At 40.1% G+C, this 27,982-nt stretch overlaps 1 protein-coding gene across 4 annotated transcripts in view; it reads left to right on the forward strand.

Annotated features, from left to right (window-relative positions):
• Positions 1–27,982, forward strand: part of FAM222B (family with sequence similarity 222 member B) — an 81,318-nt gene that overhangs the window by 14,071 nt on the left and 39,265 nt on the right. Inside the window, exon 1 of one of the 4 annotated variants that reach the window (XM_042914649.1) lies at positions 22,277–22,508. The exons of the other annotated variants lie outside the window; for them this stretch is intronic. The gene's annotated coding sequence lies outside the window, so the exon portion shown is untranslated. Of the gene's footprint in view, positions 1–22,276; positions 22,509–27,982 lie in introns of those variants that run through there. 4 annotated transcript variants of the gene reach the window in all.

Consider the following 27,982-nt stretch of genomic DNA (forward strand, 5'->3'; position numbering starts at 1 on the left):
GATTGAAGATCTCAATTACAGTGGTAATGGTGGAATTGTAGACAGGTTAACGAGCTTTTTAGGAGAATCACCAGGAGGGTCTTATTGACTTTATGTTGAGGAGTGGGTAAGGGGGAAGGAGTTGTCAAAGATGGATTTGAAATTGCTTGCTTGGGCAAGTGGATGGTGATATTATTAACCAAGGTAGGGAATACAGGGGTGAGAGGGTGTTACATTTGAGGGACAATGATTTTGGTATATTAGATTTGAGGTGTCAGGAAAATCTAGGAGCAAATGTCCAATAAGCTTCTGGGTATTTGGGTCTTGAGTTTAGTAGAAAAGTTTAGAATGGAGATGCAGATCTAGAAATCATTAGGGTATAAGTGATAGTTAAAGTCAGCGTAATTACTCTGTGAGTCAGTTCTAGTTGCTTTATTTGTTGTTTATTCACATCATCTGGAGGGATTGGTTTTATAATAATGTGGCACCAAGTACCTTCTCGATAGTAGTTCATGCAGTGCTAAATCTTTTCCTTATTTCCCATTATTTATTTATTTATTGAAAAAAAACTTTAAGGTTATTTATTTATTTTGAAAGAGTGAACCAGCAGGGGAGGGGCAGAGAGGGAGGGGGACAGAGGATCGGAAGCAGGCTCTGTGCTGACAGCAGAGAGCCCGATGTGGGGCTCAAACTCAGGAACCATGAGATCATGACCTGAGCTGAAATTGGATACTTAATCGACTGAGCCACCAGGGTGCCCTATTTTTCCATTTTTTAAAAAAGTTTTTATTTAAGTAATCTCTTTGACCAACACAAGGCTCGAGCTCATGACCACGACGAGATCAAGAATTGCATGTTCTACTGACTGAGCCTGCCAAGCTTCCCAGTGAAATTTTCAATAAAGAATCAGTGTGCAGGGGTGCCTGGGTGGCTCAGTCTGTTAAGCATCGACTCTTGATTTCCGCTCAAGTCATGAACATGAGGTCATGGGTTTGAGCCCCATGTCGGGCTCTGCGCTAAGTGTGGAGTGTGCTCGAAATTCTCTCCCTCTCCTTCTGCCCCTGTCCTGCTTGTGTGCATGTGCACTCTCTTTCAAAATAAGTAAACATTTTTTTAAAACACTTATTCATTTTTGAAAGATGGAGAGAGACAGAGCATGAGCAGGGGAGGGGCAGAGAGACAGATGGAGACACAGAATCTGATGCAAGCTCCAGGCTCTGAGCTGTCAGCACAGAACCTGATGCGGGGCTCGAACCCATGGACCGCGCGAGATCATGACCTGAGCTGAAGCCGGGCACTTAACCAATTGAGCCACCCAGGTGCCCCATTACAAACATTTTTTGAAAAAAATGAATTGTGTGCATATTAGCTGTACATCTTTGTTTTCCCCTATTCTCAATGGTTTACCAGACTTAGGAAATCTGCCTTTTTAAATTTTTTAAATTATTTTTTTAGTTGTTTTTTTTTTTTTTAAATAGTCTCTATGCTGAACATGGAGCTTGACCTCTTGACCCTGAGACCGAGAGTTGCATGCTCTACTGACTGAGCCAGCCAAGAACCCTGCAACTGCCTTGTCTAACATCAGTTCTATTATAAAGATGGAGGAAAAAAGAATCTATTTCCACTGAATGCCTCTGATTGAAGCCTGAATGGTTATTATGAATTAGAACCTCAGCAGATTTGTTTTGAGGACCACAGGACAATTTTGAACCAGTACCTGGTTAGTTCATAGTTGGGATTAGGAATTCAAGCTAACTGTCTAGTTTTCTGCTACTCCGTAGCTTTTTCACCAGTTATATAAGAACTGAAAACAATGAAATAAATATACCTGATGGTAAGTGAAAAATACACATGCTGTTGTTTTCTGGAAGGACAGTTTGGTATGATTTAGGTGCTTTTTTTATAGTTCATGATTTTGAAATAAAAGCAGAGACATGTTTTATGAAAGGAAGGAATATGCAGAGTATCTGTAGTTGTTGGTTGACTTTAGCTAAACATTTTTAATATTGACATTAAACAGGATGTCTGGCTTTGACAAGAAAATCAAATACTGAGAATCACAGACATCCCTAGGGTCTCACCTTGATTCAAGGCTTAACTCCCCATACTTCTCATTTTCTCCCTTACCTTAGGGATTTTATGTTAAAGAGAAGATTAATTCTGTAGATAGGCTTTCTTTTTACTTTTTTATTATGAAAATTTCAAATATATGCGAGAGTAGACATCAGTATAATGAACCCCTATCACTCCGCTACAGTAATTTTGAACTTGTGCCAATCTTGTGTTATGTTTCCCCATCTACTAACCCACCTAAGGTATTTTTAAAGAAATCTCAGATTCATAAGTTAATAAATATTTCCATATATATCTCTAAAAGATAACTAAAAGAAAAATCCCACAAAATTAACAAGCATTTCTTGAAAAAAATTTTTAGTTATATATATATTTATTTGGATGGGGCTAAAGATTTTAAAGATTTTAGGGGTACCTGGGTATCTCAGTTGGTTGGGCATCTGACTTCGGCTCAGGTCATGATCTCATGGCTCCTGGATTCAAGCCCCCTTTGTGCTGACATCTCAGAGCCTGGAGCCTTCTTCAGATTCTGTGTCTCCCTCTCTCTTTACCCCTCTCCTGCTCACAGTGTCTGTCTCTCTCTCAAAAATACATTGAAAAAACATTGAAAAAAAACAAAACATTGAAAAAAAGGTGGGGGTGCCTTGGTGGCTCAATTGGTTGAGCGTCCAACTTTGGCTCAAGTTGTGATCTCATTCATAGTTTGTGGGTTCAAGCCCTGCATCTGGTTCTGTACTGACAGCTCAGAGCCTGAACCCTGCTTTGGATTCTGTGTCTCCCTCTCTGTCTCCCCCTCCCCCACTCATGCTTTGTCTCTCAGAAGTAAATAAATGTTAAAAAAAACAAGAAAGAAAAAGAAAGAAAAGCAAAGGGACCAACATAACCAAAATTATTTTGAAAAAGGACAACAAAGTTGGAAGACTCCCACTACCTGATTTCAAGACTTACTGAAGAGCTATGGTAATCAAGACAGTGTGGTATTGGCGAAAGGATAGTTTGACAGATCAATGAACAGAATAGAAAGTCCAGAAATAGACCCACAGTATTAAATAAAGCCATTTGATTTTTGATAGAGGTACAAAGGCAAGTCAAAGGAGAAAAGATAGTCTTCTCAACGAGTTGTTGAAACAACTGGATATCTAAAGTAAAAGAAAGAAAAAATGTGCCTCAAACTATACTTCATACCATTTGTAAAAATTAACTCAAAATTGATCATAGACCTAAATATAAGATGGAAAACTATAAAATACTTGGAATATTTTATACAGGAGAAAATCTTTGTTACCTTGAATTAGGTAAAGAGTTTTTAGATACAACACCAAAAACAAGATCCAAAAAAATTTTTCTTGATGAATTGGGCTTCATCAAAATTGAAAACTTTTACTCTGCAAAAGATACTTAAGTGAATGAAGAGAAGACACAGACGGGGCACCTGGCTCAGTTGGTAGAGATGTGACTCTTGATCCCAGGGTTGTGAGTTTGAGCCCCATGTTGGGCATGGAGTCAACTTAAAAAAGACAAGACACAGAGTGGGAGAAAATATTTGCAAATTGTATATCAGACATACATAAACCTGTATCTAGAATGTATAAAGAGTTCAGAACTCATCAAGAAGCAAACAGCACCACAAAAAAATGAGTGAAAGATTTGAGTGACTTCACTGGAGCAGATAGATTGATGGCAAGTAAGTGTGTGAAAATCTCAACATCTCAGTCATTAGAGAAATGCAAATTAAAAATAATGAGATATGCCATTAGAATGGCTAAAAAAACAACAAAAGAAAACTGATTAGATTATGGGCTGGCAGGGACGTGGAACAACTAGAACTTAAGGAAACACTGTGGTAGTTTCTTACTAAGTAAAACAAACATTTAACATGTGACCCAAGTATTTACCCAGTGGAGTGACAACCTAGGACATAAAAACCTGTATGTGAATATTTATAGCAGATTTATTTATTTATTTATTTATTTGTAAATGTATCTTTTTTTAAATATGCGTATTTTATTTTATTTTTTTAATTTTTTTTAACATTTTTTATTTATTTTTGAGACAGGGAGAGACAGAGCATGAACAGGGCAGGGTCAGAGAGAGGGAGACACAGAATCCGAAATAGGCTCCAGGCTCTGAGCTATCAGCACAGAGCCCGACGCGGGGTTCGAACTCACGGACCGCGAGATCATGACCTGAGCCAAACTCAGCTGCTTAACTGACTGAGCCACCCAGGTGGCCCTATAAATGTATCTTTTAAAAAATATTTATTTTTGAGAGGGGGGAGAGAGAGACAGAATCTGAAGCAGGTTCCAGGCTTGGAGCTGTCAGCATAGATCCTGATATGGGGCTCGAACCCATGAACTGTGGAGATCATGACCCGAGCCAAAGTCGGATGCTCAACCCACTGAACCTCCCAGGTGCTCCCATATTTATAGCAGCTTTTTATTTGTACTCAACTGAAAACTAGAAACAACCTGAATGTCCTTCATCTTTGGTATGGATTAACCAACTGTAATATATTCATATAGTGGAATACTACTCAGCAATAGAAAGGAACTATTTATATATGTAATAACATAAATGAATCTCATATGCATTATGGTAAGTGAAAGAAGCTAAACTGAAAAGGCTACTCACTATTTGATTGAATTTATATGATAGTCTAGAAAACTTAAAACTATAGGGACAGTGGAGAGCAGATTGATGATTGTCTTGCTCTAGGGGTAGGGGAATGTTTTACTACAAAGCAGTAGAATGAGGAAATTTCTGGAGGGTAATGGAACTATTTATTCTGTACCTTGATTGTGGTTACACGTCTGTATGTTTATGAGGACTTTTAGAACTGAGCACTAAAAAATAAATTCTACTGTGTAAAAATAAAAGAACAGTCTGAGGGCCCCTGGGTGGCTTAGTGGGTTGAGGGTCTGACTCTTGATCTCAGTTCAAGCCCCGCATTGGACTCCATGCTTGGTGTGAAGCCTACCTTAAAAAAAAAAAAAAAGTCTGGGGGTGGAAGAGGGAGACTTTAAAGAAGAATTCCAAAAATGTAATTTCCTAAATATATTTGAATTTTAACTTAATTTTCTTTCTTTTTTGAATATATTTTAAGTAACATAAAAGGTACACAGTATGGGAATGTCTGGCCGGCTCAGTCAGTAGTGCATGGGACTTTTGGGGTTGTTGGGTGTAGAGTTTACTTTAAAAAAAAAAAAAAAAAAAAAAAGATACATGGTGAAAAGTGTCTGAGTGACAATTTAAGATCCTTTAGAATTTATTTTAATTTGTAATGCAGTTGTGTACTCTAATTCTTTTTTTTTTTTAATTTTTTTTTAACGTTTTTTATTTATTTTTGAGACAGAGAGAGACAGAGCATGAACGGGGGAGGGTCAGAGAGAGGGAGACACAGATTCTGAAACAGGCTCCAGGCTCTGAGCCATCAGCGCAGAGCCCGACGCGGGGCTCGAACTCACGGACCGCGAGATCATGACCTGAGCTGAAGTCGGCCGCTCAACTGACTGAGCCACCCAGGCGCCCCTCTAATTCTTTTTTTTAATTTGTTTAATTTTAATTTACATCCAAGTTGGTTAGTATACAGTACACAAAAATGTTTTGAGTAGATTCCAGTGATTCATCCCCTACGTATAATACCCAGTGCTCATCCCAACAAGTATCTTCCTTAATGCCCCTTGTCCATTTAGTCCATCCCCACACCCCCTCCAGCAACCCTCAGTTTGTTCTCTGTATTTAAGAGTCTCTTATGTTTTGTCCCCCTCCCTGTTTTTATATTCTTTTTGCTTTCCTTCCCATATGGTCATCTGTTTTGTCTCTTATGTTTTGTCCCCCTCCCTGTTTTTATATTCTTTTTGCTTTCCTTCCCATATGGTCATCTGTTTTGTATCTTAAATTCCTCATATGACTGAAGTCATATATTTGTCTTTTTTTTTTTTTTTTTTAATGTTTATTTATTTTTGAGACCGAGAGAGATAGAGCATGAACAGGGAAGGGTCAGAGAGAGAGGGAGACAGAATCTGAAACAGGCTGCAGAGCTGCAGGCTCTGAGCTGTCAGCACAGAGCCTGATGTGGGGCTCGAACTCACAGACCATGAGATCATGACCTGAGCCAAAGTCGGACGCTTAACTGACTGAGCCACCCAGGCGTGCCCCTGTTTGTCTTTCTCTGACTGACTGACTTCGCTTAGCATAATACCCTCTAGTTCCATCCACATTGTTGCAATGTGTACTCTAATTCTTAAGACTTCAAGAATATTTTGCTGTTTATTTTCTACTTTAAGTTTGCTTATTCTCAAGCATAATGCTACTAGCTTTCCTTCCCTACTCTCTTTCTATCCTAGGACACTGCTGTGTTATCAGTATGTTTTCCACTTCAGTGCATGAAAAAGTATAGGGAGAGATTTATGAAGTTAATGGGGGTATATATGAATATTATCCAAAGTCTAGCCAAGCTGTTCTCCCAGGGATTACTTAATGAACTGAATGAAGCTTGGACACTCGGAATATTGTGGCAGGACACACCCTTCAAATTCTTAGAAGTATTACAACTTCCAGGTTAGTGTGGATTTTTAGATTTTGTAAGACACAGAAAAACTTGGCTGTGATTTTTGGTCAGCTGGACCAGGTCCAATATTGATTAACAGCGTTCCTCCTCTGCTTGCATCCTTCCTCTTCCCTCTGCTATTGCTTTCTTGTGAGAGGCAATTTGAACTATTTGCTAGTGTTTCTGGATCGTCTCTGCTCTTTCTTTCCACAACTACTCTGATTTTCCATCAGATCTCAAATTTCCAAGTAAGAACTTTTATTTAGATAAAGTAAGATCAGGGGCGCCTGGGTGGCTCAGTCAGTTAAGCGTCAGCTCAGGTCATGATCTCATTCATGGTTCGTGAGTTTGAGCCCTGTGTTGGGCTCTGCTGACAGCTCAGAGCCTGGAGCCTGCTTCAGATTCTGTGTCTCCCTCTCTCTCTACCCCTAACCCATTCGTACTCTGTCTCTCTCAAAAATAAATAAACTTAAAAAAATGTTTTTAGATAAAGTAAGATCATTCTTCTTAGTAGGGGGTTGTGTGGGTGACTGGTTAGGCTCCCGTGTCTCACTGGAATATTTATTTGCCTGCTCTTTGTAAATTGTTAACCCAGCTGATCTCTAGTCCTTCAATGTTATTCTCTCCCCCACCTTTCTCTCAAAGGCTATCAAGTGGAAGTTATCTTCATTTTTTTCCACACCTGCAGACTTTACTGTATTCATCTGTTGGCCTTTCCTTTCTTCTCCATATTGTTAATCCCTCTGCGACCTTGTTATATCACTGTTTTTATGTTCGTATTTATTTCTTTTCCCCAATTCTTTGTCCCCACCCTACCCCCAGTTACTGCTCAGTTTCTCTACTATTCCTAAAAGTAGTCTTTCTCCTGCTCTCTTTACTTTCTCATAGCCTATTTATTCCTCAAGCATGTAATTTGATTTTGTCCCCAACACTCCACTGAAATTGCTCAGTGACCTAATTGTGAAACCCAGATGATGCTTTTCAGTCCTTGATTTATTTTGCCTTCTGCTTTTATTAATTTTTTTTAATTTTTAATTTTTTAATTAAAAATTTTTAAATGTTTATTTATTTTTGAAGGAGAGGGAGAGAGAGAATGACTGAGGGAGGGGCAGAGAGAGAGGGAGACAAGAATCTGAAGCAGGCCCCAGGCTCTGAGCTGTCAGCATAGAGCCCAGTGTGGGGCTCGAACCCACAAACTGTGAGATCATGACCTGAGCCAAAATCAAGAGTCGGATGCTTAACCGCTTGGGTGCCACCCAGGCACCCCTAATTTTTCAGTTTTTGCTTCTCTGCTTCTTTAAACTGTCCATGCTTGGTTTTTCTTTTCTATTTCTTTTTAGTCTCCCTTTCTTCTATCCAGTCCTTAAGTGTTAATGTTGCTGACAATTCTGTTCTTAGCCACCCTCTTCTTGTTTTATTTTTCACAGGTAATGTAATTCATATCTCTATATTTAACTCAAATCTCTGTCTCCTGGGATCCAGACCTATATTTCCAGAATCCACCTGGACATCTTATGGGCATCTTGGAATTCATTATTTTTGCCACAAAATCTAAACCTTCTAGATTCCCTGACAGGTTGAATGCTATTAATAGCCATACAGTTGCTAAATCAAAAATGTTGGATTTGACCTTGCTCCTTTCTTCTCCCTTACCACTCATATCTGCCTGATCCCTAGATTTGATTTTAGCGTTGAAGATCTCCTAAATCTGCCTCTTTCTTTCCAACCATATTGCCAAAGTCATAGATTAGACCATTTTTATTTCTCTCTCTCTTTTTTTAATTTTGTTGATGTTTTATTTATTTTTGAGAGAGCGAGAGACAGACAGAGCGTGAGCAGGGGAGGGGCAGAGAGAGGGAGACAGAGAATCCCAAGTAGGCTCCGCACTTTCAGAGCAGAGCCCAATGTGGGACTCCGACTCATGAAACTGTGAGATCATGGCCTGAGATGAAACCAAGAGTTGGAAGCTCAACCGACTGAGACACCCAGGTGCCCTGACCATTTTTATTTCTTACTTGGTCAGTTGCAATAACCTCCTAACTGGTCTTCATGCCTCAAGTCTTACTACCCCTTCGGTTGATCCACCACATTGGTACAAGAGCAATCTTCCTAAATTGGAAGACTACTTATGCTCTTTCCCTTTAGGATTCTTTATCATTCACAGCACACTTAACACATAGATGATTGGTTCCATCTTCCTTCCTCCTTTCCTCATTACATTTTTGCTCAAGCTATTTTCTTTTCTTCCATGGACGTTTCTTCCAAAACAAGCAAACATAACCAATAATGTGGTGAATCTCCTAATTAATCTTTAGGATTTAGCTCATAGCTCATTTCTTCTGTGAGGTCTTCCTAGTTCTCAAGGCAGAATTAACCACTCCTGCTGCTGGGCTACTGTAACATTTTATTATCCTGCTAGCATTACATTTATTATTTAAGTGTTGTTTTGTTTCTTCAACTGGATTGTGAGCTCTTTGTGGGTAAGGGTAACTAAGCCTGCCAAATTTTTTGAGTTTCTAGTATGTGTAGAGCACTAGTAATACACTGCTAATCAAGATGGACAGTCTGTCCTCTTATGGAGCTTGTATTCTAGGGAGGGTAAACAGACAACAGACAACTTTTTAAAACCCAGTTATGATAAATACGATGCAGAGAATTAAAATAGACTGATGTGTTAGAGAGTGAATGGGCAGCTACTTTAGGTTAGAATAGGGAATACCTTTCAGAGTATGGCAGTTAAGATCTAGGAGAATTCAGAGATTACCAGATCAAACATTCCAGTGTAGAACTAAAGAGGAATGAACTTCATATCTTGGAAGAACAGAAATAAGGCTAATGTGACTTGAATGTGGTGAGAGGGAGAGTGGTGCCAGAAGAAGGCAGAGACCAGATGACACTGAGGTTTGAAAGCTAGGGTAATGTGTTTCCTTCAGAGGTTTTTAAGCGGGCATATGATGTGAATTGATTTGTAATTAGAATGTTCTGCTTTCTGTGTGGAAATGGATTCATTGTAGGGAGATCGTGAGTAGAGGCAAGGAGACTAGTAACAAGGCTTGCACTAATTTAGATGAGAATTGGTGGTGACTTGGATTGGAGTGATGGTAGAAGAGCTGTAGAGAAGTAGATTTGGAATTTCTTTTGGAAATGAAGTCATCGGGACTTGCTCAGGGATTGGCAGCAGCCAGGGGGAGTGAGGCAAAGAGGAATCATGCCTAACTTATGCATTATTGGCTGTGGAAACTAGGTAGGTGATAATATTTATTGAGATGGGTAAGATTCTGGTGGAAGGATTTTGCTTTGGTCATATCAAGTTTGAGGTGCTTGTTAGATAGCCAACTGGAGCTATAAGATAGAAAAGCCTGGAATTCCTGGGAGAAATCTGGGCTGGCATTGAAGACTTGAAATCAACATGTAGGTAGAGTTTGAAGTCATGAAATTCAATCAGGAGGTCACCTAGGAATGGATTGTGGCTAGAAAAGAGGTATGAAGGAGAAGGAGCAGCCAGTGAGGTAGGAGGAAAACCAGTGATGCTATGGAAGCCAAGTAAAAAATATGTTTCAAGGATGGAGTGGACCACTGTATTGATTATTGTCTCAGAAAAGAACAGAGAAGTACGCGTGGGGTTTGGCAACCTAGTGGTTATTGGTGACCTTGACTAGAACCACTCATTGGAGTGATGGAGATAGAAGTCTGATTGTAGTGGATTAAGAAGAAAAATAAGATGAAGAAGGATTTGATCCTTTTTTTGTTTTCGTATGATGACATAGAGGTTTTGGGAACCAATGTCTGGAAACTCCTTGTGTCATTGTTATTAAATCCTTACTTATTTATATTCAAATGTGGTTGTGTATTTTTGGTGAAGTGTTATAACAATAATTTAATGTTTTTGTACCCTCATTTTAGGTGGGTTTCTGTGTTCTAAGAACCTACTAAAACTAGGACTATGAGCAATACAGATACACTGGTTGAGTGAATGATACTGTTTTTAAGAATTAGCTTCCTGGTTTTGGAAAAGCAGACTGGCTTGACCTTGGCCTTATAATACATCAGTTTTTTCAGCTCTCAAATGAGGATAACAGGACCAGTTTAGCTCACGGGTGGTTGTGAGGCATGACTACTAATGAAAATATTGTAAAACACTTCTGCAAGTTAAAGTGTGATATAGATGCTAAATAATAGTTCTTTATTGGGATGTTGTGAAAATTAGCAACATGCTGTCTGTTAGAGGCCATAAGTTCCTTTTGAGAAAGGTGATATATTTTTATAAATACTATTTGAAGAAAAAATAGTTCCAGATTTGGGAAAAGATACTGCTACCCTAATTCTGGAGTGTAACAATTATGGAACCATAATGAAACAAATTTTAGTTAGAGAATATTTCCAAAAAATTTATTATATCACTTCAGAGGATTTGTATCACAAGATTTTTTTTACCATTCTTGGCTTTGTGGTTCAAATGAGGGTATGACTGCCAGCCTATGGGATTATTTAAAAAAAAAGTTTTTTTAATGTTTATTTATTTTTGAGAGGTGGGGGAGGGGCAAAGGGAGAAGGAGACACAGAATCTGAAGCAGGCTCCAGGTTCTGAGCTGTCAGCACAGAGGCCAATGCGGAGCTCGAACCCACGAACTGCGAGATCATGACCTGAGCTGAGGTTGGACCCTCAATCGACCCAGCCACCCAGGTGCCCCTAGCCTATGGCAGTTATAATGCTGAATATTTAAAGGACCAGTAGGGGTGATTTATTATCTGTATTTAAAGCATCATAGCCAATTAGTAGAACCACTCACAAAAAAGCACTGAAAATGCACTTTAATTTATTTTAGATGACACCATATAGCCACTTTGATGAAAGCTTAGGTGATGGTTGCAGTTAGGCTTGGAGGAGGGACATGGTGCCATTTCAGCCAAAGCTAGCACTCCTTGTTCCACACCTGAGGTTAAATATAGAATCTGTGGCATCATTACCTATAATGCACTTAGAAAATGCTTGAAATTTGAATCGGATGAACTAAATTTTTCTCAGCCTCTAAACTGGCATTAACAATAGAAGAAACTTGGGATGTGGGTCTTTTATGTCTGAAACCGATAAGGGAAAACTGAAATGGTTAAGCAATAACGTGCTGACGTGCTTAGAACTTTACCCTGCTGACAGCTCAGTTGGGATCTTGTGTATTGTTTTTTCAGTAGGGACCTGTGTATTGCTTATTTTAGAACAAAGCGACATGAAGTTCTTAGCTTTACATAGGTTGGAATTGAATCCTTTTTTTCTGGAATTTGAGTTCTCCCACAGTTCTTTCCCTCTTTGTATCAAGGACAAGCAAAAGGCTTAGCTTTCTTTTCCTCTTTGATGGGAAGACTTTTGTCCCATCCAGGCATTATTTGCTTTTCTTTCACATTTGGTGACTGGAAAGGGGGTCCCAGAATGGCCTGCTTCTACAGCAAGGCAGTTGAGTAAGCTTACTTTGTTAGAGATGCTTTACCTCTGTGGTTATATTTAGACTTTCTTTTATTTACTTCTATGATCTCCCTTGTTCATTGTAGGCTTGGGGATTGGCTTCAGCTGTTTTATGTTCACAGGTAAAGGTTCATCTTTCATTCTTATTTTAGTTCCTTTAGTTCGCAGTTTACCTGTATCCATTTTTTTAATAGTTTCCTTCCCAGAGTAGATGTTTCACAAAGCTTCTATTCTAAATATTTTTAGGTATGTATTACTTAGCTAGGCACCCTTATCTCCCCAACTCCCCCAGCTTATTTGGGCTATAATTGACAAATAAAATTGTAAGACATTTAAAGTGTACAGTGTGATTTAGAAAAAAAAAATTTTTAACGTTTTGAGAGAGAGAGAGAGAGAGCAGGCATGAGCCGGGGAGGGGCAGAGAGAGGGAGAGAGAGACAGAGAGACAGAGAATCTCAAGCAGGCTTCACACCGTCAGCACAGAGCCCAGTGTGGGGCTTGATTTCCCAAACCTGAGCTGAAATCAAGAGTTACACACTTAACTGACTGAGCCCCTGTACAGTGTGATTTTAAATATCATTATCTTTTGTTGTTTTTTTTTTTTTTCATTCTGAGTAGCCAAGGTTTTCTCTGAGGCTTGCAGTTGGCAGTACTATCAAGCCAAAATACCCTTAGGATTGTATGGAGAAGCACTTTCTTTTCTTTTTCTTTCTTTGGTGAAAAAAGGTGGTTTTATTAAATCGCCCGTATGGGACCCAGGGGCAAAAAGAGCTGCCTGTATGGAAAAGTCACTTTCTATTGCCTTTTTTTTTTTTTTTTTTAATGTTTGTTTATTTATTTTGAGAGAGAGCGAGCACAAGCAGAGAAGGGAGAGAGGGAGAGGGAGAGGGAGAGAGGGAGAGAGGGAGAGAGAGAGAGAGAGAGAGAGAGAGAGAGAATCCTGATCAGGCTCCACGCTGCCAGCACAGAGCCCAATGTGGGGCTCAAACTTCTGAATCATGAGATTGTGACCTGAGCCGAGACCAAGAGTTAGACGCTTAATGAACTGAGCCACCCAGGTGCCCCTCTACTGGTTTTTAACAATATAGAATTATATATAATATTTGACCTTACATATTTCTTCTGTGACTACCAGTTCATGCCCTTTGAAAATGTACCCTTTGGGAAAAAAGAAGAAAGAAAAAGAAAAGAAAATTTCCCCTTTGGTTGTCTTTTTCATATTGAATTGTAAAAATTCTTTGTATTTTGTGGCCATCAACTCTTTTCCATAAATGTTGGAAATTATTCTTTAAGGCTATGACTAAGAAGTGAGAAAGCAGACTATTGCATCAAATGCTTATCCAAGATGGTATTTGGTTAAAATGTTTGCCTTGGTTATTTGAGCAATAGTAAGCTTCTTTTGTCTCTCTCCTTCCAAAGATGCATAGAAAAGCTCCTTCTGTCTGAAGTAAAGTGTTGGCTCTGTGTTGGTTATAATTTGCTTTTTCTGGCTGGCAAAGCCTTCTTTTTGTTTTCTGTCTTCTGACAGATTATAGGATTGTGGGGAAACAGCGTCCAGGGCTTTTTCAGGAACTGTGCCATTTCATCTACAGGAGAAGCCATTGGCTTTGGCACTAGAAGAGAATCGGCTCTGCATTTAAAGATGCCAAATCATGCTTGATTCACAAGTTTGCCGCCTCATTTTGTGTATGTGTGTGAAACTTTTTCAAGATGCTGGCTTTTACTTTTTCTACCATGTGCCACCCTTTGAATATGAGAAATTTACCCTCAGTATGAGAAGTTAACAACTTGTTCCTTGTCTCCAACTCCCCAACCCCAACACAAACAATCCAGACATCCCAAACCATAGCAAAAGATGCAATAGTTATTTTAGGATTAGGGAAAAATACACCACACAAATGTTTCCATTCCATTCCATGGTGACTTTGAGTTCAAGTGTTAGTCTTTCCTGTGTAGGCTTGAATTATTTAGGTGTGGAAATGATTTGCTAAGCAAGATGTCTCTTTACAAAGGCATCAGTGAAAGCTAATTGTCAGAGAATTCTATTTCCTGACTCTGGGAAACTTAATTTGTGTAAGACAGAGCACATTTAGGAAACCTCTATTTTTTATCCTTGACACACTTTTCAGGGAGCTGTATAATTTATCATGATTTCAGATGAGAATTTTTATTATGTAAGCAGTCTTTTTTTTTTTTTTTTTAATGATTATTTTTGAGAGACAGCATGAGTGGGGAAGGGGCAGAGAGAGGGAGACAGAAGATCCAAAGTAGGCTCCGTGCTGACAGCAGAGAGCCTGATGCTGGGCTCCAACTCACGAACCCGCAAGAACATGGCCTGAGTTGAAGTCAGACGCCTAATCTGCTGAACCACCCAGACACTCCTATTAAGTAAGCAGTCTTAACTCCAGTTGTATCTGTTATCTTCATGTTTGTTTGTTTTAAGTAGGTTCCACACCCACATGGAGCCTGTTGAGGGGCTTGAACTCATGACCCTGAGGTGAAGACCTGAGCTGAGATCAAGAGTTAGACACTTAACTGACCAAGTCACCCAGGAGCCCCAACTTTCATGTTTTTAAAACTGTGTATAATAGGGGTGCATGGCTGACTCAGTTGGAAGAACATGTAATTCTTGATCTCAGGGTTGTGAGTTTGAACCCCATGTTGGTTGTAGAGCTTACTTAAATAAACTTTTTATAAAAATTTTAAAAACTGTGTATAATAGGTTTTGAAACCTAGTCAGTTCGATATTTTAGCAAATCTTCCACACATGTTAACACTTCATGCCTCTCGTTTCTATAGATAATTGTTTAAAGTAACTTGTAGTTATATGTTATTTCCATTTAGATTAAGATGGGGAAGATAAATAGGGGAATAAGCCAGTTTGGATATGCTGGTTTGTCTAGTGTGAATTATTATATGGACATGGTTTTTTTTAGTCCCTCTGCCAGAAATGCTTCCCCTTCTGTCCTTCCCAAAACCCACAGTCTTGTAAAAAAGTTGAGGTTTGGCTCTTTCTTGTAGTTTGCTTTTTTTTTTCTTTTTTTTTAACTGTTGTGTTTTCCCTCACTGGACTAAGCACCTTAAAGACAGGGACTGTAGCTTATTCAGTTTTGATATGAGTGAATGAATGAATGAATCCAAAGATACAGTGAATGGATTTTAAACTTCCCTCTAGTGTCCGAAAGAGAAAATACAGCCAGCTTAAAAAAAAAAAATACTTTGCTACATTGACATAATAAAGGCATCCTCATTTTTTTTTTTAAACTTTCACACTTGTTCTTTTTCAGACCTGCTGTTCTCTTTAAGACTGGTGGATAATAAGGGTTTTGTTTTTGTTTTTGTTTTTAAATCAAAGTCTGTTGTGTCACATGGGTGTTTGAATTCTATAAAATGTCTCATAGCAGGTCTTTATGGGGAAAATGTGCTTTTAGTAGTTTCAGCTTCTGGGCACCTAGGTGGCTTAGTCAGTTAAGAGTCTGACTCTTGATTTCAGCTCGGGTCATGATCTCAGGGTTCTAAGATTAAGCTCCACTTTGGACTCCGCTGGGTGTGGAGCCTACTTAAGGTTCTCTCTTTCTACCTCCCTCCCTCCCTCCCACCCTCCCACCCTCCCTCCCTCTCTCCGTCCCCCTCTCTGCCTTTCCCCCTCCCCTGCTCAAGCTCTCTCTCTCAAAAATAAACAAAAAAAAAAAGTTTCAGCTTATGTTCAGGATAGATCGTTTTTATTGTTTTGTCCTTGTTATTCAGTTCTGAGTTGTATATATATGTATATGTATTTTAATGTTTATTTATTTTTTGAGAGAGAGAGAAAGAGACAGAGTGTGAACCAGGGAGGGCAGAGAAGGAGACACAGAATCCAAAGTGAGTTCCAGTCTCTGAGCTGTTTGCACAGAGCCTGACCCGGGGCTCAAACCCATGAACCATGAGATCATAACCTGAGTTGAAGTCGGCGCTTGATCAACTGAACCACCCACGTGCCCCTCAGTATAGTTATCGTGATTGGAATAAATTGTCAAAGGCACCTTTGACACTTTTCCGTTTTGTTTTGTTTGTTGGTGTTTGTTTTTTTGTTTTTTGGTGTTTGTTTGTTATAAATGTCATTTGGGAAATATGCCAGAGTACTTAAGAAATACTGAAGTGTGATCATACTGGATGGATATTAGTTACTTGAACTAGTTTTCAGTCTAGCTTATTGATCTTTTCTTTTTGTTTTTAAGAGCCAGTGTGGTTTTGTTTCAGCATCTTTTACTGATTATAAAAGTTAGACATGCTCCGCATAAAACGTTTAAAAACTATAGAAAATGTTAGTTCCACTACTCAGCTAATCTATTAAAATTACAAAATTAATGCATGTTGCTTACTTTTTGAAAGATCCAGTGAAACAAATATTTAAAAAGTTCTTTGTGGGGGTGGGCACGTGGGTGGCTCAGTCAGTTGGGCATCCAACTTCGGCTCAGGTCATGATCTCACAGCTCGTGGGTTTGAGCCCCACATTGGGCTCTGTGCTGACAGCTCAGAGCCTGGAGTCTGCTTTGGATTCGATGTCTCCCTCTTTCTCTGCCCCTCCCCTGTTCATGCGCTCTCTCTCTCTCTCTCTCTCTCTCTCTCAAAAATAAACATTAAAAAAATTTTAAAAACAAAAATAAATTTAAAAAGTTCTCTGGGGGCGCCTGGGTGACTCAGTCGGATAAACATCCGACTTCGGCTCAGGTCATAATCTTGCGGTTCGTGAGTTTGAGCCCTGTGTCCGGCTCTGTGGGGCTCTGTGCTGACAGCTTGGAGCCTGGAGCCTGCTTCAGATTCTGTGCCTCCTTCTTTCTCTGCTCTTCCCCCATTCATGCTCTATCCCTCTCTCTCTCAAAAATAAATAAAAACATTTTTTAAAAAATTAAAAAAAAATTTCTGTCCTTTGTTCCCTCTTATTTTTCTAATCTTCCTCTTAGTGATAACCACAATTGACAGATTGGTATATATTATATGTTCCAGTATTTTCTTGGACCTACAGACATATATAATACTACTATGTGCTTAAAAATAGATGTGATTATTTTATAATCTGAAACTTGATATTTTAAAACTTCATTGAGACAAAATATATACAGTATAGAAAAGTGCATATAAGTGTACAACTCAGTGAATTTTCACAAACATTACCGGGGTGCCTGGGTGGCTCAGTCGGGTGGGAGTCTGACTTCGGCTCAGGTCATGATCTCACAGTTCGTGGGTTCAAGCCCCACATTGGGCTCTGTGCTGACAGCTCAGAGCCTGGAGCTTGCTTTGAATTCTGTGTCTCCCTCTCTCTCTACCCCTCCCCTGCTCACACTCTGTCTGTCTGTCTCTCTCTCAAAAAAAAACAACAACACATTAAAAAAAAAAAAATTAAACATTACCTATGTAACTAGTTCCCAGATCAAGAAACACTACCAGCCCTTTTGAAGCCCCTCCGATCAATTTGTCCATGATACTGGATAAGTAAGTAGTTAGTAGTGGCAGAGTTAGAACTTGATTGTTGTATCTTGAAGATGAATGAAGAGTATTATTAATGGTTTCAACTTTGGTGGCTTTTTTGAGAACTTGGGTGGTTTAAGTGATTTGGGTTATTCTTTTGCTATAAAGTTTACTGGTCTAAATATTTATTGAGGACTTTGCTATGTGTGCCTTACTGTGCATAATTGGGAAGGGAGACAAAGGCAAATGTAATACAAGTTCTGAGTTACAGTCTAAAGTAGGAAGACAAATCACATATTAGATAACAGAATAAGTATTCTATTGGGGTGCCTGGGTGGCTCAGTTGGTTGAGATTCCAGCTTCGGCTCAGGTCATGATCTTACGGTTTGTGAGTTCGAGCCCCAAGTCGGGCTCTGTGTTGACAGCTCAGAGCCTGGAGCCTGCTTTGGATTCTGTGTCTCCCTCTCTGTCCCTCCCCTGCTTGCTCGCACGCGCGCGCTCTCCCTCTCTCTCAAAAGTAAACATTAAAAAAATTTTTTTTAGGTATTAAATTGTGTAATAGTGATTCAGGAAAGGAATCATTGCTGACAGCATCAAAGAAGGCTCTACAAGGAAGGTGGAATTTGAACTTGAAGAATGGGTAGGATTTGAATGGCATGGTTATAACAGCACAAGTCATGTCATGAAAATAGAAATGGATGAACATGATAGACAGTGAGCAAACAGATTAGTTTGTCTGGTGTGGGGAAACATGCTAGGGAAAGGTGGGAAGTAAGTTTGATAGTGTAAGATAGGGCCAGATTATGGAACATGTAACAGCTATAGAGTGGAAATTTGGCTGGATGACATAGGTACCAGAGAGCCACATATAGCTTAGTGCATAGGAGTATTAGATTTGGAGCCAAAATGACTCAAATTCTTTTTTTCCCCCCAAATTCTAATACTGACTCTTCCATTTACCAGCCATATGATTTAGAGAAGATCTTCAACCTCTCTGCACCTCAGTTTCTTTATCTATAAAAATGGGGAAATTTTCATAGACTTATTATGACAAAATAATAAATATAAATATATAGTTCTTGCCACAGGGCCTTGGCCCTAGTAAATGTGCAATAAATGTAACTTTGTGTGTTTTAAAAATTTTTTTTTAATGTTTATTCATTTTTGAGAGACAGAGAAAGACAGGGTGTGAGTGGGGGCAGGGCACAGAGAGAGGGAGACACAGAATCCGAAGCAGGCTCCAGGCTCTGAGCTGTCAGCACAGGGCTTGAACCCACAAACTGCAAGATCATGACCTGAGCTGAAGTCAGACTCTTAAACCAACTGAGCCACCCAGGCACCCCAATGTTTGTTTATTTTTAGGGGAGAGAGAGAGAGAGAGCACGCGCACGTGCCAAGGTGGGGGGAGGGGCAGAAAGAGAGGAAGACACAGGATTTGAAGCAGGCTCCAGGCTCTAAGCTGTCAGCACAGAGCCTGATGCGGGGCTCGATCCCAAGATCCGTGAGATCATGACCTGAGCTAAAGTCAGACACTTAACCGACTGAGCTACCATGGTGCTCCTAACTTTGTGTTTTTTGAAAAAAAAAAATTTTTTTTTTAACGTTTATTTATTTTTGAGACAGAGAGAGACAGAGCATGAACGGGGGAGGGTCAGAGAGAGGGAGACACAGAATCTGAAACAGGCTCCAGGCTCTGAGCTGTCAGCACAGAGCCCGACGCGGGGCTTGAACTCACGGACTGCGAGATCATGACCTGAGCCGAAGTCGGCCGCTTAACCGACTGAGCCACCCAGGCGCCCCAAACTTTGTGTTTTTTAAGAACAAATACTTGAAAGCAATGGTATGCAGAATGAGGAAGACTAGAAAGAAATTATAGTTACTGCACAGACATGTTAAGGGTCTCTGTTAGGGTTATGGTAGTAAGATAGAGTACATTTGAGGGTCGTGAAAAGAAATTGGACTTGAATTCTTTAGAAGAAAATGTTTTGGGCTTCCCCAGTGATCTTTTATTAAATAGTTGTAATTCTTCTGTGGACTGTATAGATACTTGGGCAAGGTGAATTTGACTTTTTAATTTAGTTAAGGTGTTTGAAACTCCCTAAGAGTTCCACGTTTATATTATAGAAGAGGATATCAGAAATTTTATCGGAATTATCCACTTTCCAAGAACATTTGTGATAATAGTGGTGAGACTGGTATGTTTGGTTCCTTGTTTTTGATGTCTTGGCAAATTAATTGGTACATGTGTGTTCTCGGAACAATGTAAATTTTAGTTTCTAGTTTAGTCCTTAAAGAGAAAAAATTTTCCTTTATCGAGAAGGCTAGAATCTGAAGGAAGGTACTGACACAGAAGTTTCCCTTAGACATCAAGATTACCTTTATGGTTAGCTACTTTGAGCAGTAGTTTCTTATTCTTTAGTTATTTTAATATGGAAAATGCCAGGGAATTGCTAAATGATATGAATTAGCTCGTGAATTTTTGGTTTAAGTCAGGAGATGATAGGATGAGACTGGACTTACCGGCTGGGTAGCTAGCTAAGCTAGCAGACTTTAAAATCAAAAAGTTTCACATTTAGTTCTTTTCATATGGAACCTAATGAATGCTACTCTATGAAACATCAGTGAGGTTCCTCCATAAATCTGTTTTAAGCCAGTCTTTTAATTTGGGTTAGAAAGAAGAGCTGTCTTTAAAATGGGCATGTCTGTACAGCTCCTTTTCCATCTTATAAGAAGACTGAGGTTATAGATATGAAATGCTTTGAACTCCAAATTAAGAAAGGACTACTTAGGGGCACCTGGGTGGCTCAATTGGTCAAGTGTCCCAGGTCATGATCTCATACCCTGTGAGTTCTAACCCCACATGGGGCTCTGTGCTGACAGCTCAGAGCCTGGAGCCTGCTTTGGATTCTGTCTCTCTCAAATATAAACAAACATTGAAAAAGAAAGGGCTACTTAAATTACAAATACCTTTTGTTGTCTTTTAAAAACTATAGTACTACTTTGGGGAACTAAGTGGGATTGTAGAGTATGATGTAGGTATTTAACATTAGTTGCAAGAATTCTGTGGACAAAAATGACAATATAGGTAATAGCTTACTTTCCCTGATCCCCATTTTCTTTTTCTTTTTTCTTTCTTTTTTAAAAAGATGTTTTATGTTTTTTTTTAAAGTTTATTTATTTATTTTGAGAGACAGAGCAAGCGGGGGAGGGTCAGAGAGAGTTCCAAGCAGGCTCCATGCTTTCAGCACAGAGCCTGACGCAGGGCTAGAACTCACAAACCACGAGTTCATGACCTGAGCTGAAACCAAGAGTTGGACACCCAACCGACTGAGCCACCCAGGTGCCCCAATGTTTTATTTATTTTTGAGAGACAGAGCACGAGTGGGGAGGGACAGAGAGAGGGGGACAGAGGATCTGAAGTGGGCTCTGCACTGACAGCAGAGAGCCCCATGCGGGGTTCGAACTCCCCAGCCGTGAGATCTCATGACCGTGAGATCATGACTTGAGTGAAATCAAGAGTCGGACACTTAACTGACTGAGCCACCCAGGTTCCCCTCTATTTTACTTTTATTTAATTTTTTAATGTTTATTTGTTTTTGAGAGACAGAGAGAGAGAGCCAGAACGTTAACAGGGGAGGGCAGAGAGGGAGGGAGACACAGAATCTGAAGTAGGCTCCAGGCTCTGAGCAAGCGGTGTAGAGCCTGATGTGGGGCTTGACCTCAGGAGCCATGAGATCATGACCTGAGCCAAAGTTAGACACTTAACGGACTGAGCCACCCAGGCGCCCCTATTTTTCTTAAATGAGTCCCATGCACTGCTCCACCACTACACCTAAGAAAATATTCTACAGTCTTTGACATATTCCATCCCAGCTGTGTTATGCCCCTAACGTTGGCATTAGTGATTGAAGTGTTGATGCAGCCTGCCAGTTATGCAGCGACCTGGCGGTTGCTGAGAGTTTTTTCTGAGATTTGGCATATGGCTTGAACAAGACTTAGATACTTGTTGCCTGATTGTAATGAAACCTGCTAAAGGAATGGTTAGCTTGGATTTAATTGGATGTAGATGTTTTATATCTGAACTGGATTCGAGCCAACTGTGTGTTTTGGTGTGTGTGTGTGTTTGCAGATTATTTGATGTATTCCTTCTCCTACCCCCACCAACTTCGAGATAACTACCTTCCCGATATGCCCCCTCCCCTCTTAATTTCTGCGTCACAGGAAGCAGGAGTTTCAGACAGGGTGGATTGATGTTTGCAGCTGATCTAATATGCAACCTAAATCTATCCACGGTGTGAAGTTGATTAGCCTGAGAAAAGAAGGGCGAGGCAGAGGCCCCAGGAGCATCTTTTTAGTGTCGGGTGTCATCTGGTGGCTATTGCTGTGGAAGTCTGAGGCACTCTGGGAGGTATTGTCTGGATAGGGGCACTCTAGCACCCAGGCAGAGAGTGGGCTGGGGAGCGATAGAAGGGGCGCAGCATCACTTGGCCCAGCTGTGGTATGCTTGCCTCCCGGCTTTGGGGTGGTAGTCAGGAGAGATCCGGGCAGCTCTAACAAAGAGGAGCCGCGCAGGGGCCGGGGCCGCGGGTAGCTGGCCTATCCCCGGCGGCTGACCTCCCAGTGGGCCTCCCCAGTTGGCTGCTTGGCGGGTCGCTCTCCTGGCTCCCTAGCTTGCCATTGGCTGTGCGGGCAGGAGGGGGTTTGCGGAGGGCCGGGATGGAGTTGAGGGGGCGGGGCTGGCTTCCGGCAGCAAAGGGTAGCAAGCGGCTGCCGGCTGGGGGAGGGGGTGTCGGCGCACCGCGGAGTGCTGTGCTCCGAGAGCCTGGCACTCGGAGCTGCCACCTCCCCCTCCCCCAGCCAAGACAGCTATAAGCCCCTTCTCATCCCTCCTGCCCGGGCGGGGCGAGGAGGGTTCAGCTGCCCCAGGCGGGCGGGGCGGAGCCTGGAGCCCCACCGGGCGAGCGCTGCGGAGCGATCCTCACCTCCCTTCAAGGGCTCAAGGTGTGTGTGCGTGTGCGTGTGTGTGCTTTTTCTAATGCAGCCCCGACTTCAGCCGACTTAACCTTGTGAGGAAAGGGGAAATGGAATGGGAAGTAAGAGCTCCACATCCCATCAGTTTATTTTGATTTTCTGATTCTACCCTTCATTCTTCTTTCCCTCCCATCATCTCACCCCTGCAGCAGGGTAAGGAGATTCAGGACTCTTATCTTTTTTTACTGATACATCGATGTCGGTCTCTTATGAAGTAAAATGAACAGAAGAAAAGAGCTCTTTCTTGCGTGGCATCTGATGCAGTAAACCGCAAAGAAAGAACGAAAGAGAAAGAAAAAGAAAGAAAAAGAAAGAAAAGAAAGAAAGAAAGAAAGAAAGAAAGAAAGAAAAAAAAGGCTAGGAATGGGTTTTTGGTACTGTACTGCATCCATGTCCATTAAGGCTGTCTTCACCATTTTCCTACTTGGGACTGCCTTATTCAGCAAAAACAATCTGAAAACGGAGATGCTAGTGGAAAGAGGGAGCAGCCCATGTCAAACGGTGGTTAAAGGAAATCCTAATAGTTGTTAGCGATTAACTCTGTTAAAGTCTTCTCCTGAGTATCTTGTCACCTGCTTTGTTTAGTACTCAGCCCTACTGGAGAAATCTATCAAACGAGCAAACTTACCTTACTGTTACTGAAACCTAAAAGTCTTGTCTGTTTCTCCATCAGTTTATTTCTTATATCCATATGTTCAGAGAGGTTAGTTTCTGTCATGAAAGACAGAACCAAACTTTAAAAAAATCCAGGTGAATTTTGTTCAATTATTTTTTAAAGTTTCCTCCCTCCCAAACTTTATGAAATTGGGTGGCTGTAGCATTAACAATTTAAATTATATTTATTTCTTTTGAGTTCTTTTACTTCTACAATTTATAGATCTCTTCTTTCTGAAGGACACAGAGCTTATCTTCAGCCAAAATCAGGAGCCTCTTTATTAAGTTTTTAATTGAGTGGAAAGTTATCAATTGAAGATAGAAAACCCAAATTTTATGTGTTAGAAACAAATGGTGTGTGTGTGTCTGTCTGTCTGTCTTTCTGTGGTGAGTGGCAGTGTTCGTGATAAACTTGCTTAATCTAACTGGGCATTTTCACCAAAGGTGTTTGGACCAGATTTATCTTGATGTTGCTTAGCAAAGAACTAGAATACCAGATGGGATGAATATCAATTTTTGGCAGCATTCTTTGCTAAATATTAATTGAAATGATTGAGAGATTCTTATAATCCAGGTTCAGTTTCCACAGATTGTTCTAACTGGAATTCAGTTTTGAAGACAGAATTGATATGCTGGAGCTGTCTTATAGTTTTAATTGGATCAGTGTTTTTTCTTTGCATTGACCTATTGGATCTCTAATAAGGGGCAGTTTGTGGTGAAAGCCAAGTATTATGAGGAAGAAGTGTAATAGGATAGGCAACCATCTTAGTTGTAGAAGCTTACTAGGGATTAGGAGTCTGTCTCTCTGTTTGTCTGTCTGTCTGTCTATCTATCTATGTGTCTGTCTACCTTTTACATTTCAAGTAGCCTTGCTATAGAATTATACAAAAAAGGGGCACCAAACTGGCTAAGTCAGTGGAGCATGCAACTCTTGATCTCATGGTTGTAAGTTCGAGCCCCATGTTGGGTGTAGAGATTACTTAAAAAAAAAATCTTTAAAAAGAATTGTGCAAAACAGTAGACTCATAGTAAACCTTTGTTGGATTTGGGTTGTCTTATTACTCATCTATCCCATACAACTCCATAATGTTTAAATTGAAAGGCCCCAGATGTTTTTAGTTTTTTTTTAACCTAACTTGTTACTGAGAATGAACTATTAAAAATCATCGAAGCTTTGACAGCTAGCTATTGTGTAAAACAACGTGCACTTTGATGTCTAAGCTAGCAAACTGAGGAAGTAACAAAGAAAATATTTGGAGGCTATATTAAAGCATGTATCACTTCATCTTGATTCTACTAAAAAATAAGTTGCCGGCCCATTTGGAATCCTAGGTGGTTTTTTGTCTACCCATGAGTAGACAGTTAATACAGCTTTGTAAAGTTATATTACACTTTGTTCACTTAATATTTTTATATATTTTCTTGCCTGATTTGTGTAATCAATATTTTGCATGGTACAGTGATTTCCCCAGAGAATTTCCCCCAGGAGCAAAGGCTATGTATAGAACTAATCATAGGTGTATTTACACTGATCTCCAAATATCATTTAAAGGGGCTGGAACTCCTCAAATTTGGTCCTCTGCAAGGAAACCATTATATGAAGCCATGACTTCCCATAATCTCTTAGTTGAAGGGACATGGTGCTGCTGAAGTTAAAGTAGCTGATTTAATTTTCTTTAGCAATCTGTTTTTATCCATCCTGATTATTTCTGTGAGTCACAGCTTAGGATGTGTTAAGAAAAAGGGCCCTGTGTTCTCTCTAAAGGGAGATTCAAGCCCAATCCCCCATTCACATCAGAAGTATAAAATGATCCCCTTGAGAAGGTAAAGGAAAAGATTGGACCCTTGGCGTTGATTCTCATAATAATCAGCTTGAGTGTTGTACGGTTTGGAATTGGGAAAAGGTTGCTTGAGATGAGAAAATATTAGAAGCAAAAAGAGCTGGGAACGCTGTTATGTGAGAGACGTATTTAGAGACAATGAATGCATTCATATGGAGATGTGACTGGTGGTAGTTTTTAAGCTATTCAGCTTTGTCAGGTGTCTGAGACAATATTATGTGTGTTTTTAAACCCAACCCCCTCCCCCAGGGGTTGACTCTTGGAAGCTGAATCTTTTGAGGAAGTTGTTTGCTGTAAGTCTGAATACAGAGGGTAGAGGACTTGGTAGAGTCTGTTATCTGTTCAGATAAAGACGTGGAATCGATTGTTGGTGAGTTACTGAACTCTTCCTAATGAATGGTTGCTAGGCAAAATGCATCTCAATCAGTTTAATCCACAGTAGTTTACAGGTCTGCTCTCAGTGAGGGCCAGAGCTGCCTTTCTAATGATACTGCCCTTTAAGAATCCTGTTAGATTTGCATATATGTTGCTCCATGGCTCACCAGAAAAAAAGGGGGGGCGGGGGGAGGCTAGAATGACAAATGGATCTCACTTCATCCATCTAAGAGAATTAGCTTTTGGTAACATTGGGTCAGCATTGTCATTAACTTCTCTCCTGGATCAAGTGGTGGGTAGGGTTGCTCTTCATTAGTAGGATACCATTTTGTTTGATTATCTTTGGTTTTGTAACTAGTTAGGCAGTGAACTAATAATACATTCATTTTGGAAACAGGCCAGTGATAACACTGCCCTTGGGCCTGGATGGATGGAAAATAGGACAGAGTAAACAATTGAGGGCATAAATAATGAATCTTCCAACTGAGCCCTGGGAGAGTGAAGGAGATTATCCTCAGAGCTGTTCAGTCTGTCAGTGAAAGGGGAAAAGTCCACTGAATTAATTACCCTATGTTTGATACTGCACTTATTATGGGATTGTTAGAGCTATTCAAAACAGTTGCCTTTTATTTAGATATAAACTTTTAACCCATCTTTTTGTTGTTGTTTTTTTTTTTTAAACCACTCAAATTGCTCATCTTTTTAGAATCCAGGTCTTTGCTCCTTCCCCCAACTTTGTTCTATATATTAGCATTCTGTGAATACTGGACAGTCCTCCTTTTATTTAGCTGGATCTTAGAATTTTACTTAATGGGAGTTTTCATTATCTGTAAATACATATGGTGATAGAAGAAAATGGAGAAAGCCTGTGCGTGGTTTTGAAGAAATTCTTTGGTACCTTTAGTACATATTATATTTTGAAATTAAAATATTATGGAGTTGTAGGGTGCAATTATATAACAACTCACAAAAGGTTAAGACCAGAGTTTCTTCAGCCCAAGAATCATTTCCAGCATTAACATAAATATTTTTACTTTTTAGATTAGTTTTCATTCAGTGAATTAAATAAGCAGTCTCTTAGTGGTCTCAGCATTTCTCTGAGGTAGAAAAAATAATGTCCTGAGAATGTCTAAATAACTTAGTGATTTGGTAGTAAAGCTAGACCCAGAGCGAAGGTCTCTGAATACTTTAATTTGTTTTTTTAAGTAAGCTCTGTGCCCAAGGTGGGGCTTGAATTTACTACCCTGAGATCAAGAATCACATGCTCTACTGACTGAGCCAGCCAGGTGCTCTGTATTTCTAATATATTTAATTATTTTCTCTAAGAACTCCTTTGAGGATCCTTATTTGAAATGACTTGAAATTTTCCTGTTTCTGCTGTGAGAGACTGTTTTTATTTCTCTAGTCATGAAGGGAATCCAAAGACCAAGATGCCACTATCAATCAAGAGAAGGAGGAAGGTTCAGGATGAGGTGGTAGAGGAAAAAAAGATAGAACCGTAAAGGAAAGGCCAAACTGAAGTTTTATTATATTTGGTGCTGATGGATCTGAGGGAGGGAGCATTGAGCTGATTAGATCAAATTCAGTCATCGGCTGAGTTGTTACATCTCAGCCTAGCTGAAAAGGGCAGAGGCGTCTTTACCAATACATGGGCAGAACTGTAGTTAAGGATTCATTCCTGATCCAAAGAACACAGTCAGTTCTTGATTATTCATGCAGAAGGGCAAGCAGACAAAGTACAGACAGGTAAAATCCAAAGATATTCTTAGCAATAGCTTTAGTAACTTCTTCTGCTTTTTAACTGGGATTTTCTAGCGGAACAAACTGAGTATTAGAGATTTGTTTTCTTTCTCTGGTCATTCAGGAGACCAGTAAGATACAAGCTTGGATTAAACTTTGTTTGTTTGTTTGTTTGTTTCTTTCTTTCTTTCTTTCTTTCTTTCTTATTTTTTTAAATATTGATTTATTTTTGAGAGACAGAGAGACAGAGCACAAGCCAGGGTGGAGTGTAGAGAGAGGGAGACACACAATCCAAAGCAGGCACACAATCCAAAGCAGGCTCCAGACTCTGAGCTGTCAGCACAGAGCCCAGTGCGGGGCTCGAACTTAGGAACTGTGAGATCATGACCTGAGCCAAAATTGGACGCTTAACCAACTGAGCCACCCAGGCACCCCTAGTTTTTTTTTTAATGTTTATTTATTTTTAAGAGAGAGAGTGTGGGGGAGGAGGGGCAGAGAGAGAGTGGGGAACACAGAATTCAAAGCAGCCTCCAGGCTCTGAGCTGGCAGTGCAGAGCCTGATGCAGGGCTCGAACTCATGACCTGTGAGATCATGACCTGAGCCAAAGTCAGATGCCTAATCAATGGAGCCATCCAGGAGCCCCCTGTTTATTTTTTAAGACTTTGGCCCTTGTCACCTAATTACACGGAGTCCTAGGGAGAATTGAGATCTTCCAAGTAGATCATAGATAAACTAGCTTTTGATACTAGCATGCTTTCTTTCTTGGCATCTTCTGGCCCCACGGTATTTGCCAGTCATTCATCATATGTGGTCAGGCCACAGATGGACAAGCC

The sequence above is a fragment of the Panthera leo genome, chromosome E1 (assembly GCF_018350215.1).
Source record: "Panthera leo isolate Ple1 chromosome E1, P.leo_Ple1_pat1.1, whole genome shotgun sequence".
Lineage (NCBI taxonomy): Eukaryota > Metazoa > Chordata > Mammalia > Carnivora > Felidae > Panthera > Panthera leo.